Source organism: Oratosquilla oratoria, chromosome 43, assembly GCF_046742065.1.
Source record: "Oratosquilla oratoria isolate Oo_2021 chromosome 43, ASM4674206v1, whole genome shotgun sequence".
NCBI lineage: Eukaryota > Metazoa > Arthropoda > Malacostraca > Stomatopoda > Squillidae > Oratosquilla > Oratosquilla oratoria.
Genome location: NC_134819.1, coordinates 29,508,346 through 29,524,333, shown reverse-complemented (window position 1 = coordinate 29,524,333; position 15,988 = coordinate 29,508,346). Strand labels below are relative to the sequence as shown.

The window sequence follows — 15,988 nt, the reverse complement described above, 5'->3', positions numbered from 1 at the left end:
CACCAGGTAGTGGATGTTGATGACATCCTGAGGCACGTCAAGGATGAGGCACTACAGCAAGACTTTACTGGATCAGGGCAGCCAGATGTATATGCACCTGGTGTTGATCCATAAATGTACAAGAGTGTATCAGGTCAACATCGACTTGGTTCTGATCTCGCACATCAGGGTGGCGTGTAGTACTATGTAGCAGTGGCGGATTAACCATAAGGCAAACTAGGCACATGCCTTAGGGCCACAAAAAAATCCAGGCCATTTCTGGCAGTCCAAAAACATTGTGAATATGACAGAGAAAAATGTTACGTGTCAGTTATCGGTAATTAGCCACGTTGTGAAAGGTCTGAAGTTGTTTACTATGTTTGAAGTGCTTTGGCTGTAAAACAATAAAATTCTTAAGTTTCGTAATCATCAGAACAACAGACATTTCTTTTGACGTTGTTTACATATTCTACATGTATGTCCTTCTCCGTGTGTACTGTTGGTGGCAGAAACTCTCAGAAAACCGTGAACGGTTATGGCCCATCGTGAGTGACTCAGTGCTGAGAGGTTTATTTCTACTCGAATAGTTCATTTTTGCTTCGAGTTTTTGTTCGACACATATTTTTGCCAAACGATTAATCGGAAATTCAATTCAGTTCATTCAATTCAATAAGTTTGTTGTTGATGTACAACAAAGGAGAGAGTTGTATTTAGTGTATTTATTACAGTTTGATCAAAATAAATGTTGACATAATTCATCGGAAATTTGTTCTCCTATTTTTGTTGTAGTAGTGTTCCTCATTGTTCTATAAATATTTTCTCATTTTTCTCGTTATGTTCCATCATATGTAAATCAGTTTAAAGTTTCTTTCTACCTAGATCTGATCTAGATAGAAACTTTTCACTGAATGAATGATCTAGTAGATCATTCATTCAGGCTTCGAGGTTTTACTTGAGACGTTTTTGTCAAGTGATTCATATTTTTGTTTACAGAATTGTCCCTCGCTGTTCTATTAACGTTTTCTCATTTGTTTAGACACAGTATATTTAGTTACATATAAAATAAGAGTTTTAAGGATCTTTTTTTATTTTTAACGACCAAGAACCAGTTTATTAGTCTGTCTGTAGACTATGTACTGTATGTACTATGTATAATGTTGGGTTCACTGAGTTTTAATCATCATTCGCCAGATCTCCTGCTTAGAGGTAAGAACCTGTGTGTTTTATATTACTTCTTGTGTTTAAAAGATCTGATGATAAGAGTAAACTCCTCGAAACGTAACATTTGAAAATCAAAGATGCTAGCTCAAGTACTACTATACAATCAAGGTTTTCAATCTGCTCGATTTGGTGACATTCCCTCGGGACATTCATTTACATTCAATTACTTTGTTGTACATCTTGACATACACTCAGAAAGACGCACATGCACGCCCGTGTACGTATGATTGTTCGGTGGCAGATTTTTAACGCGCTGGCCCCGCGAGCTAGAGATCAGGGGTTCGATTCCCCGGCCGGGTGTAGTTAATATTGGTTTGTAAAGCGATCCACAATGAGTCAGCACCGCCTTGGTGTGTTGGCACTTCTGTGTATTGTAAGAGATTTGCTATCCGAAATTGACAACCCCTTCCATACGGTGCCGCACACGTAGGCGTCATGAGGAGCAAGTGGATTCGCGACGCTGCCATATCGGCGTCTTGATTATATTTATTGTAGTCGCCCCTGTGTTTTTACATTCTCTCAAATGTGCCCTGAATCCCATTCTCTGTGGTTTTCAAAATTCGCGGGTGAAAGAGAGAACGATCGATATAAGCGGTGACTATATTTTATGATGCGAGTATTATTACGACACGTCGTACGGCTGGCATTGGCTGCTGCCCGCGAGATTTAAGTCCGTACTCCGTACTGAAGTGGTTTGATGAGTTTGCTACTGTCAACGCAAGAAAAGTGAAAATTTAATAATGTATACAAGAACACATGTATGTAGTAGTACCTTACCTTAACATATGTAAAATTGATAAGGTTTTGTTTAGAAATAAATGTTTACTAATGGATAGTTGTTATTGTACAATGATATAAATGTTATCATTATTTCAGGCCATATTTTAAAAAATCTTGAAATTTGCCTTAGGGCCACAAGAGCCTTAATCCGCCACTGCTATGTAGTTATATGCGCCCGTGTTCTCTATACATTTGTCAATGTCGTGTAGGTGTGTGGAGGTATCTATGTGCGTGCGTGTGTGTGTGCATGTGACTTAACAAGGTTGTTAACCAGCTAGTTCATGCATCTGTGATGTCAGAAGTTGAGATAGTACCGTTGGAGGAAAGTGAGGAGGGATTGTCAAGGAGGTTTAGAATCAGTCGACCTCAAACAGGTCAGATACGAATATGAATAGTACAAATTAAATAGAGTAGCACAAACGGGTGTGAGGCTGACAAAAACACTGGTTGTGTTCGCTCACTTTATTGTGCAAACTGCGATTATGTTTCGAAATCAGACGGGGAAGAGAGGTGGCAATTACTCTTTGTGGAGCAGCAACGCCTTGCTTGCTCTTTGTGGAGCAAAAGACGCCGTGACCGGCCTCGTTACCTGCATAGATCTTAATCGGCAGAAATAAAGAAACGACGGGAATACAAAGTGTGGGTGTCCACTACACCACTCCACATAGCAACCATCTAACACAAGTGTTATAACAATACCCACCTTAATCAATATTCCTTTGTGGCCCATTATTTTCCTCTCCCAAAAAAGTCCTTTTCCTGGCATCTCCTACTGCCTCTCTTTACCCATCTCTTTATTAAACAAATCTCTTAAATACTTTCTCCATATTTCCCGTACCGCCTTCCCTTTCATTTGTACCTTTCCATCTCCACCCTTGACCTTTTCTCTGCCAGACAACCTCTCCCTTCATACATTTCATTTCCCTTTAAAACAGTGGTTCTTAACCTGGGGTACCTGTACCCCGAAGGGGTACGAGACAAGATAGCCCCAGTGCAATGACACTGTATATTTACAATGAGAAAGCAAAGCAAGGTTTATATCACAAATCCTTTTCATATGTTTGCATTGTATTTAAATTGGATGGGGGTACGGGATGTTTTTTAGAGATGCCAATGGGTACTAAGGGCAGTGAAAAAGGTTAAGAACCACTACTCTAAAACATCTATTCATTCTTTTTAATCTTCTCCGTCAAACGACTGTCCTACATTATACCTCCTCTTTCCTCCCTCACATCTCGTTTTGCTTCTACTCTATTTATGTTGTACTTCTCATATGCTTCCTCATTTCTTCTTCACAACCTATCACCAACGCCATTTTGTGGGAATTTTCCACACATTTGTGTCCGAGAAATTTGCTCACATGGGATGTTTTGTGAGCAAATTATATGTTACAATGAACTTATTTGCGTCTGTATAATCATTACTTCTTTTTGTGGGAAAAAAGTGGAATTCCAGATTTCCTTGTGGGAATTTTGTGGAAAAAATCTCGCTCATTTGTGGGAACTGGCACAGATCACAGTGGCAACACTGCAACCTATATCTATGTGCTTCTTTCTTTATCAACACTGCCATCACCTTTTCATTCCTCAATTCATTGCCTCTACCCTCTCCTTCTATTCCCTCACCTCCTCCTCATTCCACGTACCGTCTTTGCGAGCTTTAGCACTTCCTCCTTACAGCATACCCACTGTTCTTCTACTCCTGTTCTTTCTTGATCTTTCACTAAATACTGTATTTTTCTCAGCTTTGCTTGGAAATAGGCAAGAATTGGTTTACTAATAGGGTGGTCGATGAATGGAATAAACTTAGTAACCATGTAGTAAGCGCTGAAACTATCAGTTGTTTAAAAAAAAAACGATTAGACAACTTTATGGATGGGGATGACAGGTGGTGATGGATACGGAGCTGCGTATTGTAGGCCTTATGGTCTCTTACAGTCTCCTTTATTCTTATGTTCTATTTTTTTTTTCTCCTCTCGTTTCCTCCCTTATCTAGTTTGTATACCTTTCCCACTTCTCTGCCCACCTAACTTTTCTGACCCTTCTACATAACCTCTACTTCCAATTTCCCTTCTAACAATCCGATGCACTCTCCTTTGAATACGTTAATCCAGAATTCTTCCAATCCTCATTTTGGGCACCGTTTTATAGTTCATTAACTCATACCTACCACTCTGCCCCACGTATACTTATTCTAGTAGCTCTTTTTCATTACTGCGTTCATTGTCACAATTTTCCTTTCATTGCACATTTTAACAAATCTCCGCTATAAACGTAAATATCCACTCCCCCCCCCAAAAAAAAAAAAAAAAAATCAGGCTTGCCACAACTGACAGGGCTTTGACCTCCCAGGGGTTTTTCACTTCCCATTTCGTGGAAGTGGGATGGTGAGTTTATATATATATATATATATATATATATATATATATATATATATATATATATATATATATATATATATTGTGTGTGTACGCATGTATATGTACTCGTATATATTTATGTATGTATATGCGTTGGTATGTGTGCAATGTAGGATTTTAGGTAATCTTTAGTAAACATGATGAGATCATTTACTATCATGCTACTCATGTAACTTACATTAGCCCGTTTCCTAACTGTACCTTTTGCTCTGTTAGGATTTAACATTCAGTGTTTCACGTTCTATTTATACCTTATCTCGTGTGTGAAATCTGTGTTATTTTCTTTCCTGTAGCCTCTGGAAATATGTTTCTTACAATGATGTTTATGTGAATTTATTTATTTTAAAATATCCAAAATAATTTTCTTTTTCTTCTGTGTATCCTGACCATATGGAGATATTCAGGTTAACTGCTCACATACACAGCTCAGAACTTTTATTTTAACTTTGTATTTAAATAGTGAATTACCTTTGGGCTTGAAATAACCGGATTGTCTTTTCATATAATCACATTAACCTTTAGGTTCATGTACCAATCTTTTCATTTACAAATTGGTTATATGTGCAATATTACAAATAATTGTTTCCATTCCTTTGCTTGTAGGAGTGTAATCTATATTCATTGCAGATAGACATTGCATATTTTCTTATACAAATGATGAATTTCATCATTTGTATAAGAAAATTGCAATGTCTTTTTTAAGGTACGATATCAAACATATCCAATATGAAGTACGCATAGGGTTAAATATATTCACCAAATGTTTGACATGTAATATTACTTTTAAGGAATATTGAAAGAATCGCAACATATTGAATATTGAAAGAATATGCAACAATAATTTAAGGGTTAATTTTTATTTTTATTTTGTGCCCGTACCTACATTGCAGATATACATTGCATGTTTTCTTATACAAATGATGAATTTCATCATTTGTATAAGAATATATACAATGTCTATCTGCAATGTCTTTTTTAAGGTACGATATCAAACATATCCAATATGAAGTACGCATTGGGTTGAATATATTCACTAAATGTTTGACATGTAATATTACTTTTAAGGAATATTGAAAGAATCGCCTGTAGAAGTATCTCTTTTAGGGCCCCTAAACCTATTATTTGGTGATGAAATTACAAAAGAGAAAAAAAAAAAAATGAAAAAAGAGTTCTTCGAACGATTTTGTGGTAGTTCAGTGTGTTTGCGCATGCGCAAGTACCACGGGCAATTAAATGCCATGATCACCCATTTTACCCATGTGTGTTGAGTGGACCGTAAAAACTGTACAGTATTCTAATGATGGCGCTAAAAAAAGTGTTAAAACTTTATTACCATCGACAAATAGAATATTTCATTAGTAGTTAAAACAGTTTCATTGTGTCATATGATTTCTCTTATTTTTTCAATCGCAGAGAATGCAGATGTGACTACTAGTTCTGTGGTGTGTGGTGTCAGCTGCTGGAGTGTTACATTATGACATCACTAAAAATCACGTCGTCTCTTCCCAGTTCATCTCCACTAACATGAATGACTTGAATGCTCTCCCTCTCGGAGATCAGCAGGTTAGACACATATCAATCAACAGGTAAATAGTTGTTACATAATCATTGGAAAAGGAAAATAACATGGCAGCAACTGATATATGAGTGTTGTCAAAAAAAAAAAAAAATAGCTTGTATTATGCTGTTTGGGAATATGACCAAATATTTCTTTGAAAGCATGCATTATTGGTGTAAATGCAAAAGATTTGTTTAATTTTTTTGTGTGAATATATAACAGGAAGCTTAAGTTCTCAGTGAAATATGTGACTTGGTGATTTTATTTTAATTTTTAGCCTGTTGGCATTGTTATACTTGATATAAATGAATGATAGCAATTAGCAAAATAATAGTGATTTTGTTCAGTGTCTTTTATTTAATTCTACTGAAATCACATTTAAACATCTGAACTTCTTTTGGTGAATTGGATTTTCATTATCCTTGGTCTTAAGTTGTACACTGTACATGGTATTACACCTATCCAGAACTCTGCAATGGTGGGCTAGAACTCTGTTGAGGAGGGATAAAATGAAGTATGTCAAATGAATTGTTGAAGACCTTGGATGAGATATCAGTGTGAATGACCTCAGACCTACTTAATACTGAGACCTGGAGAAATTCTGCTCCAAATATGAGATCCAAGTGATCAAAGTCTGAACAATTGATGGGTAACGATGGGCCAAGTACTTTTAGCAGTTGCATGTGGTTGACCATACAAGAGGCCAGTATCCTCTGGCTGGTGTATGGGTGATGGTTGCTGATCCACCGATAAATAAGCCTCTACTCTCTGCAAATAAAGTTGAAGGGCAGAAATGTGGCTGACACTTGCCATGTTAGCAATGAGCTGCTGGAAGCCAAAAACAATGTTATATTCCGTAGGTTGGATGTAGTGCTGTCTGGCATTTTGGTAGTCTGGTAACATTTCCTCTGCATAAAGGGGAAAATAATGAGTGTGGCATTTAATAAATATTTTATCACAGTATTTACATAGGTCTTCTATCATCTCTACAATGCAAAAGATAAGTAAATGTTAGGCCCAATTAAAGCCGATAAAGATGTTTTGATAGATTCAGGGAAAATAACGAGTGTGGCATTTAATAAATATTTTATCACAGTATTTACATAGGTTTTTTTTGCAGACATATAGGTTAGGAGGAAAGCTGTTAAGAGCAGTCAAGAGTTTTTATGATAGTAGAAGAGCCTGTATTAGAATTAGAAGTGGAAAGATTGAGTGGTTTGAGGTAAAGGTGGGACCTTGCTAGGGATGTGTCCTGTTGCCATGACTGTTCAATGTGTACATGGATGGGGTGGTGTGGGAGGTAAATGCAAATAAATACAACTTGAGTAATGGGAAGGGGACTGGAGATGGTAAAAAAAAAAAAAAGAGGCTGGAGGAAATGGACAACTTTAGACACTTGGGGGCATATGTGGTGTGAGAGTAGAGGTAGAGGTAGAATGTAGATTGAGAGAAGCAAGTAAATGCCTTGGGAGATTAAATAGTGTAATGAAAAAATTGATATTAGATACAGTATTTGAGAATGGATCCTAAGAGGCGATTATATGAAGGGTTCATCAAGGGTAGGTCAAATGTAACTAATCAGCTATTTCTTTACACTAATGTCTACAAGGTGTCAGTTAACCATGACAGTTATGACGTTATTTACCTTGACTTTAGCAAAACAATTGTGTTCCATCAGAGGCTCCTAAATAAAGTCAAAGCCCATGGCATTGGAGGAAAAGTGTTTGAATAGTTTAGAGCAGTAGTTCTTAACCTGGGGTACCTGTACCCTGAAGGGATATGAAACCTTGAACCCTGAGGGGGTACATGACAAGATAGCCAGTGCAATGGTACTGTACATTTACCATGAGAAAGCAAAGCAAGGTTCGTATCACTATCCTTTTTATATGTTTGCATTGTATTTAAATTGGGTGGGGGTATGGGAATTTTATTTTTGAGATGTCAAGGGGTACAGGCAGTGAAAAAGGTTAAGAACCACTGGTTTAAAGCATGGATCAGTGGTAGAAAACAGTAGGTCACTATTAACAGCGTAAAATCCAAATGGAGGAGTGTTATTAATTGAGTTCCCCAGGGCTCGGTTTTGGGTCCCTTACTGTTCATGTGTATATAAAGGACTTGGATAATGGGATTAGTAGTGATGTTAGTAAATTTATAAGCAACACTAAAATAAGATGCCAAAATAGGTCAGGAGAAAACGCCAAGATACTGCAAGAAGACATTAATAAATTGTTTGTATGGTTGGTGAAATGGCAAATGAACTTCAATATCTTAAAGTGCAGTGTGTTAAAAGTGTGTTTACACAACCCAGAAAGCAGATATAACTTAGATAACACCTTTTTAGAGAAAAATGAATGAGATATTTGGGAGTGCTAGAGAGTCCTGACCTTAAATCCTGGAAACAGTACATTAGCACCAGGAATAGAGCTAACAAAGCATTAGGATTCACTGCTAGGATGGTTACAAATAAAAGTGCAAAGGTATCAAACTATTTGGCATTAGTTTGACCCATCCTTGGTCTCCATCCTATAGAATGGATATTTACTAGAATCAATACAGAAAATGATCAAAATGGGCTCAGGAATTTACCTTATGAGAACTGGCTTAGACACCTTAATCTACACACTCTGGGAAGACATAGGGTGCAGGGTGCTCTAATAGAGGTGTTCAAATGGATCAAGGGCTTTAACAAGGGTAATGTAGACAAGGTCATCATATTAACAGGGCAGGACTCACAGTTATGGATTTAAATTGGATAAATTCAGATCTAAGAAGGAAATTGGTAAGAAATGGTTTACCAATAGTGGGCAACAAATGGAAAAGAGTTAGTAACCTTGTAAAGAGTGCTGAAACTTGGTTGTTTTAAGAGGTTAGATAGCTTTATGGATGGGGATGATAGGTGGTAATGGACATAGAACTGCCCAGTGTAGGCCTTATGGTCTCCTGTTGTTCTTTTATACCTAAACTGACCCTTTGTACATGCCATCACCAACCATAAAACAGGTAGAAACACTAACATATGGTGCTATATTGGATAATATTTTTTGGGGTTAAAAATGCATACTCAAGCCACCACGACCAAAAAATCTCAAAGGAGAAACCATACGAATTTTGCCAAAAATCCGAAGGTCACCGATTTGGTCCAAACTTGCCTCACAGGTAGAGAGTCAGACAAAGTACAAAGGAAGGTAGACATGAACAGCCTTAGCTCAAGGGCGTGGCGGTGGCACTCCTCCAAACTTGGGCCTTTTCACCCAGTATTCACTTTTGGGCCTGTGGCACCCATACCCTATCCCTGAGTGGTGTCAAATTGGACTCTACGGCACCCCTGGACGCCCTTGACCTGTGGGTGATATGGCGGGTAAATCGGAGCAGGTGACCATAATGACCCAAAATCCAAAAAATCTCAAAGGAGAAACCATACGAATTTTGCCCAAAATCCGAAGGTGACCGATTTGTTCCAAACGTGCCTCACAGGTAGAGAGTCGAACAAAGTACAAAGCAAGGTAGACATGAACAGCCTTAACCCAAGGGCGTTGTGGTGGCACTCCTCCAAACTTTGGCCTTTTCATCCAGTATACACTTATGGGCCTGTGGCACCTATACCATATCCCTGAGTGGTGTCAAATTGGGTTCCACGGCACACGTGGATGCTCTCTACCTGTGGGTGATATGGCGGGAAAATCTGAGCAGGTTACAAAAATGACCCAAAATCCAAAATCCGAAGGTGACCGATTTGGTCCAAACTTGCCTCACAGGTAGAGAGTCGGACAAAGTACAAAGCAAGGTAGTCATGAACAGCCTTAGCCCAGGCGCGTGGCGGTGGCACTCCTCCAAACTTGGGCCTTTTCACCCAGAATTCACTTTTGGGTCTGTGGCACCCATACCGTATCCCTGAGTGGTGTCAAATTGGACTCCACGGCACCCGTGGACGCCCTCGACCTGTGGGCGATATGGCGGGTAAATCTGAGCAGGTGACCAATATGACCCAAAATTAAAAAGATCTCAAAGCAGAAACCATACGAATTTTGCCCAAAATCCGAAAGTGACTGATTTGGTCTAAACTTGCCGCACAGGTAGAGAGTCGAACAAAGTACAAAGCAAAGTAGAAATGAACAGCCTTAGCCCAAGGGCTAGGCGGTGGCACCCCTCCAAACTTGGGCCTTTTCACCCAGTATTCACTTTTGGGCCTGTGGCACCCATACCGTATCCCTGAGATGTGTCAAATTGGACTCCACGGCAGCCATGGACGCCCTCGACCTGTGGGTGATATGGTGGGTAAATCTGAGCAGGTGACCAATATGACCAAAAATAAAAAAAATCTCAAAGGAGAAACCATACGAATTTTGCCCAAAATCCAAAGGTGACCGATTTGGTCCAAACTTGCCTCACCGGTAAAGAGTCGGACAAAGTACAAAAGAAGGTAGGTATGAACAGCCTTAGCCCAAGGGCGTGGCAGTGGCACCCCTCCAAACATGGGCCTTTTCACCCAGTATTCACTTATGGGCCTGTGGCACCCATACCCTATCCCTGAGTGGTGTCAAATTGGACTCCACGGCAGCCGTGGACGCCCTCGACCTGTGGGTGATATGGCGGGTAAATCTGAGCAGGTGACCAATATGACCCAAAATCCAAAAAATCTCAAAGGAGAAACCATACGAATTTTGCCCAAAATCAGAAGGTGACCGATTTAGTCCAAACTTGTCTCACAGGTAGAGAGTCGCACAAAGTACAAAGCAAGGTAGACATGAACAGCCTTAACCCAAGGGCGTGGCGGTGGCACTCCTCCAAACTTGGGCCACTCACCCAGCATTCACGTCTGGGCCTGTGGCACCCATACCGTATCCCTGAGTGGTGTCAAATTGGACTCCACGGCACCCATGGACGCCCTCGACCTGTGCGTGATATGTCGGTTAAATCTGAGCAGGTCACCAACATGACTCAAAATCCAAAAAATCTAAAAATCCGAAGGTCACCGATTTGGTCCAAACTTGCCTCAGAGGTAAAGAGTCGGACAAAGTACAAAGAAAGGTAGTTATGAACAGCCTTAGCCCAAGGGCCTGGCGGTGGCACCCCTCCGAACTTGGGCCTTTTCACCCAGTATTCACTTTTGGGCCTGTGGCACCCATACCGTATCCCTGGGTGGTGTCAAATTGGACTCCACGGCAGCCCTGGACGCCCTCGACCTGTGGGTGATATGGCGGGTAAATCGGAGCAGGTCACCAATATGACCCAATATCCAAAAAATCTCAAAGGAGAATGCATACGAATTTTGCCCAAAATCCGAAGGTCACCGATTTGGTCCAAACTTGCATCACAGGTAGAGAGTCGGACAAAGTACAAAGCAAGGTAGACATGAACAGCCTTAGCCCAAGGGCGTGGCGGTGGCACCCCTCCAAACTTGTGCCTTTTCACCCAGTACTCACTTTTGGGCCTGTGGCGGCCATACCGTATCCCTGATTAGTGTCAAATTGGACTCCACGGCAGCCCTGGACGCCCTCGACCTGTGGGTGATATGGCGGGTAAATCGGAGCAGGTGACCATAATGACCCAAAATCCAAAAAATCTCAAAGGAGAAACAATATGGATTTTCCCCAAAATCCGAAGGTGACCGATTTGGTTCAAACTTTCCTCACAGGTAGAGAGTCGGACAAACTACAGAGCAAGGTAGACATCAACAGCCTTAGCCCAAGGGCGTGGCGGTGGCACCCCTCCAAACTTGGGCCTTTTCACCCAGTATTCACTTTTGGGTCTGTGGCACCCATACCCTATCCCTGAGTGGTGTCAAATTGGACTCCACGGCAGCCACGGACGCCCTCGACCTGTGGGTGATATGGCGGGTAAATCGGAGCAGGTGACCAACATGACCAAAAATCCAAATAATCTCAAATGAGAATCCATATGAATTTTTGCCCAAAATCCGAAGGTGACCGATTTGGTCCAAACTTGCCTCACAGGTAGAGAGTCGGACAAAGTACAAAGCAAGGTAGACATCAACAGCCTTAGCCCAAGGGCGTGGCAGTGGCACCCCTCCATACTTGGGCCTTTTCACCCAGTATTCACTTTTGGGTCTGTGGCACCCATACCGTATCCATGAGTGGTGTCAAATTGGACTCCACGGCAGCCGTGGACGCCCTCGACCTGTGGGTGATATGGCGGGTAAATCTGAGCAGGTGACCAAAATGACCCATCATCCAAAAAATCTCAAAGGAGAAACCTATGAATTTTGCCCAAAAAAATCCGAAGGTGACCTATTTGGTCCAAACTTGCCTCTCAGGTAGAGAGTCCGACAAAGTACAAAGCAAGGTAGACATCAACAGCCTTAGCCCAAGGGCGTAGCGGTGGCACCCCTCCAAACTCTGTCCTTCTCACCCAGTACTCACTTTTGGTCCTGTGGCACCCATACCGTACACCTGAGTGGTGTCAAATTGGACTCTACGGCAGCCGTGGACTCCCTCGACCTGTGGGTGATATGGCGGGTAAATCGGAGCAGGTGACCAATATGACCCAATATCCAAAAAATCTCAAAGGAGAAACCATATGAATTTTGCCCAAAATCCGAAGGTGACCGATTTGGTCCAAACGTGCCTCACAGGTAGAGAGTCGGACAAAGTGCAAAGCAAGGTAGACATGAACAGCCTTAGCGGTGGCACCCCTCCAAACTTGGGCCTTTTCACCCAGTATTCACTTTTGGGCCTGTGGCGCCCATACCGTATCCCCGAGTGGTGTCAAATTGGACTCCACGGCAGCCGTGGACGCCCTCGACCTGTGGGTGATATGGCGGGTAAATCGGAGCAGGTGAGCAAAATGACCCAAAATCCAAAAAATCTCGGAGAAACCATATGAATTATGTCCAAAATCCGAAGGTGACCGATTTGGTCCAAATATGCCTCAAATGTAGAGAGTCGAACAAAGTACAAAACAAGGTAGATATGAACTGCCTTAGCCCAAGGGCCTGGCGGTGGCACCCCTCCAAACTTGGGCCATTTCACCCAGTATTCACCTTTGGGCCTGTGGCGCCCATACCGTATCCCTGAGTGGTGTCAAATTGGACTCCACGGCAGCCCTGGACGCCCTCGACCTGTGGGTGATATGGCGAGTAAATCGGAGCAGGTGATCAATATGACCCAAAATCCAAAAAATCTCAAAGGAGAAACCATATGAATTTTGCCCAAAATCAGAAGGTGACCGATTTGGTCCAAACTTGGCGCTCAGGTAGAGAGTCGGACAAAGTACAAAGCAAGGTAGACATGAACAGCCTTAGCCCAAGGGCGTGGCGGTGCCCCCCCCCCCTCCAAACTTGGGCCTTTTCACCCAGTATTCACTTTTGGGCCTGTGGTGCCCATACCGTATCCCTGAGTGGTGTCAAATTGGACTCCACGGCAGCCGTGGACGCCCTCGACCTGTGGGTGATATGGCGGGTGAATCGGAATAGGTCACCAAAATGACACAAAATCCAAAAAATCTCAAAGGAGAAACCATACGAATTTTGCCCTAAATCCAAATGTGACCGATTTGGTCCAATCTTGCCTCACAGGTAGAGAGTCGGACAAAGTACAAAGCAAGGTGGACATCAACAGCCTTAGCCCAAGGGCGTGGAGGTGGCACCCCTCCAAACTTGGGCCTTTTCACCCAGTATTCACTTTTGGGCCTGTGGCACCCATACCGTATCCCTGAGTGGTGTCAACTTGGACTCCACGGCAGCCCTGGACGCCCTCGACCTGTGGGTGATATGGTGGGTAAATCGGAGCAGGTGACAAAAATGACCCGAAATCCAAAAAATCTCAAAGGAGAAACCATATCAAATTTTACCCAAAATCTAATGTTGACCGATTTGGTCCAAACTTGCCTCACAGGTAGAGAGTCGGACAAAGTACAAATCAAGGTAGACATCAACAGCTTTAGCTCAAGGGTGTGGCGGTGGCACCCCTCCAAACCTGGGCCTTTTCACCCAGTATTTACTTTTTGGCCTGTGGCACTCATACCGGATCCCTGAGTGGTGTCAAATTGGTCTCCACGGCAGTCCTGGACGCCCTCGACCTGTGGGTGATATAGCGGGTAAAGCGGAGAAGTGACCAAAATGACCCAAAATCCAAAACATCTCAAAAGAGAAACCATATGAATTAAGCCCAAAATCCGAAGGTGACCGATTTCGTCCAAACTTGCCTCACAGGTAGAGAGTCGGACAAAGTACAAAGCATGGTAGACATGAACAGCCTTAGCCAAAGGGCGTGGCGGTGGCACCCCTCCAACCTTGGTCCTTTTCACCCAGTATTCACTTTTGGGCCTCAGGCATCAATACCGTTTGCCCGAGTGGTGTCAGATTGGACACAAGGGCAACCTTGGCCGCCCTTGATTAGTGAGTTAGATAGCGGATAATTCGGAGGTGAACAAAATGACCCAAAATCCAAAAAAATTCAATTTAGCCGAAAATCCGAAGATGACCGATTTGGTCCAAACTTGCCCCACAATGAGAGAGTCGGACACAGTGCACAGCAAAGTAGACATGAGCAGCCTGAGCCCAGGGGCGTGGAGGTGGCACCCCTACAAAGTTGGGCCTTTTAACCCAGTATTCACTTTTGGGCCTTAGGCATCAATACCGTTTGCATGAGTGGTGTCAGATGGCGGATAAATCGGAGGAGGTCAACAAAATGACCCAAAATCCAAAACATTTAGCCGAAAATCCGAAGATGACCGATTTGGTCCAAACTTGCCCCACAGAGAGAGAGTCGGACACAGTGCACAGCAAAGTAGACATGAGCAGCCTGAGCCCAGGGGCGTGGATGTAGCACCCCTCCACATTTGGGCCTTTTCACCCAGTATTCACTTTTGGGCCTATAGCACCCATACCATTGGCTTGAGTGGTGTCAAATTGGACTCCACAGCAACCCTGGCCCCCCTAGACCTGTGGGTGACATGGCGGGTAAATCGGAGCAGGTGACCAATATGACCCAAAATCTAAAAATTTCAAAGGATTAACCCCATCAATTTTGCCGAAAATCCGATGGTGACCGAGTTGGTCCAAACTTGCCCCACAGTGAGAGAAGTCGGACATAGTGCACAGCAAGGTAGACATGAGCAGCCTTAGCCTAAAGGCGTTGCGGTGACACCCATCCAAATTTCGGCCTTTTCACCCAGTATTCACTTTTGGGTCTCTGGCATCAATATCGTTGGCTTGAGTGGTGTCAAATTGGACTCCACTGCAACCCTGGCCGCCCTCAACCTGTGGGTCAGATGGCGGGTACATTGGAGTAGGTGACCAATATGACCCAAAATCCAAAAAAATTCAAAGCATCAATATAGCCGAAAATCCGAAGGTGACCGATTTTGTCATAACTTGCCCCACAGAGAAAGAATCGGACACAAGGCACAGCAAAGTAGGTATGAGCAGCACCCCTCCAACTTTGGGCCTTTTCACCCAGTATTCACTTTTGGGCCTCAGGCATCAATACCGTTTGCCTGAGTGATGTCAGATTGGACTCCACGGCAACCTTGGCCGCCCTTGATCTGTGGGTTAGATGGCGGATAAATCGGAGGAGGTGAACAGAATGACCCAAAATCCAAAACATTTCAAAGGATTAACCCCATCAATTTAGCCGGAAATCCGAAGATGACCGATTTGGTCCAAACTTGCCAGAGTCGGACACAGTGCACAGCAAAGTAGACATGAGTAGCCTGAGCCAAGGGGCGTGGAGGTGGCACCCCTCCAAATTTGGGCCTTTTCACCCAGTAATCAAGTTTGGGCCTCTGGCACCCATACCGTTGGCCAGAGTGGTGTCAAATTGGACTCCACAGCAATCCTAGCCCCCCTAGACATATGAGCAGCCTTAGCCTAAAGGCATTGCGGTGACACCCATCCAAATTTGGGCCTTTTCACCCAGTATTCACTTTTGGGTCTCTGGCATCAATATCGTTGGCTTGAGTAGTGTCAAATTGGACTCCACTGCAACCCTGGCCGCCGTCAACCTGTGGGTGAGATGGCGGGTAAATCGGAACAGGTGACCAATATGACCCAAAATCCAAAAAATTTCAAA

General features: G+C 42.7%; 1 long non-coding RNA gene across 1 annotated transcript; it reads left to right on the top strand.

The window, feature by feature from the left end:
- The first annotated feature begins 816 nt into the window (after positions 1–816).
- Positions 817–6,362, top strand: LOC143021805 (uncharacterized). The gene is made up of 2 exons (XR_012966007.1): positions 817–1,185; positions 5,813–6,362. It is a non-coding gene; the product is annotated as an uncharacterized LOC143021805 (long non-coding RNA).
- The last annotated feature ends 9,626 nt before the right edge of the window (positions 6,363–15,988 follow it).